The following is a 5,376-nucleotide window of genomic DNA, read 5'->3' as shown; positions in this document are numbered from 1 at the left end:
ACCAGTCAGAATGCCTATTTTCAAAAAGACTGAAGATAAAAAGTGTTGACAAGGATGTGGAGAAAGAGAGACCTTGTGTTTGTTGGTAAGGATGTAAATTTATGTAGAAAACAACAGGGAGATTCCTCAAAAACTGAAAAAAGAACTACCATATGATCTAGGAATTTCATTTCTGGGCATGTTCATTGCAGCATTATTTACAATAGCCAAGATATGGAAACAACCTAGATGTCCACTGATAGATGAATGGATAAAAAACTGATTATATATATTATGTATACACATACATACATAGACACACAGTGGAATACTACTCAGCTGTCAAAATGAATGAAATCTTACCATTTGCAATAACATGGATGGAATTTGAGGGCTTTATGCTAAGGGAAATAAGTCAGGCAGCATCAGACCAATACAAATATCATGTGATCTCTCTTATATGTGGAATATATGTATACATGTATATATTCACCATTTGCCGGATGAATCTGGCATATATACATGTATATATTCATCATTTGCTGGATGAATCTTTTGATTTGGATTAAATTAGATTTGCAAATCTGCTTGGAAACGTATACTTCCTGAAAATGTTGAACAAATGTCTGTCTATATATATATATATATACTTCGTCCTTGTTCGTCATATATATATATATATATATATATATATATATATATATATATATACAGTCAAGCTCATGATACAGACAACAGATTGGTGTTTGCCACAGGGTGAGATGAGAGGTAGGAGAGATGTGTGATTTTTTTTTACCTTAAATAAATTCATTTTAAAAACACTCTATTTCTCATCCTTTACTAGAAATCTGATAGACTGTAGCAAAGTCTAGACATCCAGCGATTCCCAAGCAACCAATGAGTGAATGCGGAGAATAACTTCGAGTGTGGTCATGGAAGTCTCCAGCAGGGAGATGGAGCCACAGCCCAGGACTGTGAGGCAGCCTTACAGAGCTTTGGATTGCGAGGAGGAGGGTCACCATGGTGGCTGAGGTGGTGGCCAAGGCAGAAGATGGTCAATGAAAGGTGCCTTGAAAAGTCCCCTCAGAGCAGTGCAGAGGCAATAAAGAAACAAGTGAAAGAGAAAAGAAAGAAAAACTAGTCAGACATTGACCAATGTAAGTCTGTCCTACCTGTGTTCTACCAAAGTATCACCAACGCTTACTTCTAAGCTGCTGAAAAATTACAAGGACAACAACACAGTGTTTGCTGTAGTCTTGGAAAATGAAAAATCCAAAGTGGGAGAAGCACAGGACATCCTTTCATGGATGAGAAAATAATATTACTACCTCACATGTCAGCTATGGGTTTTGAAAGAAAAAGTGACTTCCCAGAAAACAGAATAAACTGCTCAGACCCAAGGGCACAGTGAATCCCCCTGAAGAAAATTCCAACAGTGATGGCAAAGCCAGGGATTTACTCACCAAGAATTTATAAGTTCTTCTTCAGGAATTTGGACTTCTGGGACAAGGAGAATTATTCCAAATAGAAAACCAAATATCTTCTATTCCTCAAGACAGACTTGGATTCTATTTTGCATCTTCTAGCCCAGGAGAAGGTGGGTCTACAGATAATGTCTTCCTTAGAACTGTACCTGCCCACCTCAGTTTAAAGAAAGGTCTTATCAATCTATGTAAATATGTTACATTGGGTGACTTGGACACCCATCATTTGCCGGATGAATCTTTTGATTTGGATTAAATTAGATTTGCAAATCGGCTAGGAAACGTATACTTCCTGAAAATGTTGAACAAATGTCTATCAATGGAACAAGGATTAAATTAATCACCAAAGCTAATCCTCACAGGAAGGATTACTAAACCAGGTCATTTTAGAGTCTACCTCTGAACAAACTAAAACTAAGCATAGCGATGCAAAAGGAAGGAAAAAGAATAAAGAAAACTAAAAGGGAAAATTGAAGTTTATATCAAGGCATGAAGGGAACAAAAGTGAAAATTAAACACAACAAAAACAAACAAAACACTATCCCCCACCCCCACCAAAAAAAAAAAAAAGTTGGATGGATGTCAGTTCAAGTAACGTTAACAATTTCCATTTGACAGTGGATGTTCATCTCACACTTCTCAGGCAAAATAAAGGAGCAAATTTTCTAAACTAGGAGAAAGCAACAATGAGTCTGAAAATGAGTGTCTGTGAATGAGTTTGATGATTTCTACTTTCCCTAAAAACACTGGCAAGTACATTCAAAATCTCACCAACCAATCACTTAGGAGCCCAGTGACCAATCACCAAGCTTCAATCCAAATGAGTATGAAAATGTATCCATTAAGAAGATTAAGCATGGATAGAGCATGGAAAAGCTCAGTGGATCCCTGAGCAGTGGCATTTATCAGAATCTCTCCACAGGACCCTACACGATCCTGCAGGGGACCTGTAAGCCTTAAAAAATATCTTTTACAAAGACTCGGACTTCTCGGTGCTGTCAGGGCCGAAAAAGTAAAAATAAATCAGAAACACATGCACACAGATTAAAAAGAAATTTAATTAGGAGAAATTCAAATGCTAACTGGTAAATCAGTATATTTGGTAATATGTGTCCATAATGTCCCTCCACAGCATCCCAGTAAATCCCTAGAAACTTCTTAATGAAATAACTGCACCATTCTATCTCAAAAGCATCAGAAATTATGGAGGTATATCCTATTCAAGACATACACTAGTTGCTTTGCTTGGAAAATTCCAGTATCTGCAGGCAATGACTGAATTTTAGCAAATCACTTTAGATACTTCAGTTCCTTCACTTCATGGAATGTGGCATTTACACTCTCTGTGCCTCACAACTATTGAGATGTTGTTCTGTTGTCCAGGACATGGTCTCATCTCAGTGTCCCAGACACCTTTTTAGGGAAACTAGGGAGATCTGCCTTTCTGAAAACAAAAGAAAAACAAACTAACAAACAAAAAGAGATGGAATGTTCCAAACCAAAAAACCCCTACCACCACACCACTGGACATTCAACTGTTACCTCAGTTTTTGCCTAAAGGTTATCTCCAGTGTCCTCTTATCCCCTCCACTGAATATCAGAAAATGTTTTTCCTCCTAAAAAGGAATAAAGAAAGTCCAGCAGTGTCTTAGCCTAAGAATAGATCCACAGGCAGTGTGAATTATAAGGAAGATATACTAGCATCGAAATAGCGAAGAGGGGACTCTTTCATAGATTTGTGTTTCTTGAATTCTATTTTCAAGAGGAAAAGTGACTCTAAACAGAATTCTAAAAAAAGTACAATGGAGCTATTTGTTGAATGCCATTGAAATTCATCCCACCTAACCCCCATTTCTCCAAAGAGAGATTCTGTAAGAGAGCACAGGTGGGTCACACTATTGCCAAACAATAGTCTCTTGACTGAATTCTATAGATCATGAACATTAGTTCATAGCTATACCTGAAATATGATGTTTTATTTTAAACCTTTTACAGATTTAGGCTATTTTTCTTTTGAATAATAAATGTCTTAAGCACTGTAGTAGTTTAAATTTCTTTCATCGCCCCAAATCCTCCATTTTAATTGAAATGTGTCTTACACAACTGTTTTGGGAAGCAATAATGATTATTAAAATGAAGATATTTTAATTATAAAGCTCTTGGAGTTCTTTTTTTTTCCCCTTAAGGGGCAAGGGGGGGCGGGATAAAGTGAATGATTGTTGCAGATAGAGAATCTTTTGAAACTATGGACTGTAATATTAGGGCAAAATAGTAATAGTTGATTTTCTTTGTGTCATATACCCTAAGTTGTCTGTGTATCTCTCATACCACTGTGCATAAGATTATCTGCGCCACCATAACAAAATACCATAGACTGGGTGGCGTAAACACAGAAATTTATTTCCCATAGTTCTGGAGGCTGGGAGTCCAAGATCAGGATTCTCCTGCTTCAGCTTCTGGTAAGAGTCCTCTTATAGGCTTGCAGACGCCCATCTCCCAGCTCTGTCTTCATAAGGCAATTCCTTGGTGTGCACAGTCACAGAGGGGGCACGGCACTCAAGGTCTCTTCCTATATGGACACTAATCCTATTGGATCAGCCCCCCCCCCCCGCCTTGACCTTATTCAACCTTGATTACTTCCTTACACGAAATACAGCCACACTTGAAGTTGAAGCTTCAATATACGCAGTTGTTGGGGGTGGGGAGTGCTGGGTGAAAGATCTTTAGTCCATAACAGAGATCTCAGCCCCAGAGAACTTGGTTGGGGCTTGGGAACCGGTATATGACTACCTGTGAACTCTAAATTCTAAGTGCCCATGATTCGAAGGGATCCCTCAGCAAAAATTATGAGCTATTATATCAAGGATTTTTAAGATTCTGCCCTTATTCAGTCGAAAATTTCCAATATGAAATGTCTCAATGCCGAGAACTTTTGGATTTGTTTATTATAAAGTTTCTGATTAACTAATGAGAGAGCATTCTTTCAGTTTAGAAAATTGATAGCCTACATTTGTATATATCTTTTTAAGCTTTTAAGCCATTATAGTTTCTCCATTTTTAAAGAGTAATATGATTCTGTATAAGATTAAAAACAAAGCAAAACAAACAAAATGAAAACCCCAAAACAGACATCATGCTCCATCCCATGGAGAAGTTTCCACCACCTGCCCATAGCTTCCATTCTGAGCTCCATTTCTGAGCTCTGGTGTCCTAGCTCCACTTCTGATGCTTTCCATCTATATTCTGCCTCTTCCTTGGGCTCATCTGGATTTAGACTCCCTGCCTCAGACTTCTTATAAGCATTTTCTGGTGCTGTTATGTTCTATGATATAGAAATATAGACTCATCTAAAGAATCAAATAATGCATTGTTGCAGTATAAAAAGCAGAACCTGGAAAGCTTTCTCTCTTCACTCTCCATAGAAGGGTGGACAGTGGGCAGGCCCTCTTTTTCATTCTTTTCTTTTTAACAACTGGGCATCTTTCAGACCCATGGTTGACTCTAAGATGGGGAGAAGAGAGACTATGCTAACATTGTCCTACGCACTCCCATTGCAACACCCAGGCTCATTACGAAGACGCTAACACAACCCACCTTCAGGAACAAGCCATAGGATTACTTGTTTGTTCTAAATCTTCAACACTTAATGTGGTGCCTGGGCTATACAGAATATTCTATAAATGGTGAATAGATAAATAGATGATTGACAATAACCAAACAAAATGCCCAGTAAATCCATTGGAGCAAACTGCTTGAGAAATCAAATCAATTATACTTTTAAACCAAGTAAGCCTCCTGTTTGTTTTATTAATAACACTATACCCTAATAGCTATTATTATTATTATTATTATTATTATTATTATTATAGTGGGAATTACTTTGATGTATTCTTAAGAATAGTAGAGATTTTGA

General features: G+C 37.4%; 1 pseudogene; it reads left to right on the top strand.

The window, feature by feature from the left end:
* Positions 1-1,030: 1,030 nt before the first annotated feature.
* LOC124523385 (shugoshin 1-like) lies at positions 1,031-1,719 on the top strand (annotated as a pseudogene).
* Positions 1,720-5,376: the final 3,657 nt, after the last annotated feature.

Source organism: Lynx rufus, unplaced genomic scaffold (genome assembly GCF_022079265.1).
Source record: "Lynx rufus isolate CCGP_SWC_20201006 ecotype Redwood Valley unplaced genomic scaffold, mLynRuf1.p SCAF_4, whole genome shotgun sequence".
Lineage (NCBI taxonomy): Eukaryota > Metazoa > Chordata > Mammalia > Carnivora > Felidae > Lynx > Lynx rufus.
Note: the sequence above shows the minus strand (reverse complement) of the source record. Positions and strands in the feature narration are given on the sequence as shown.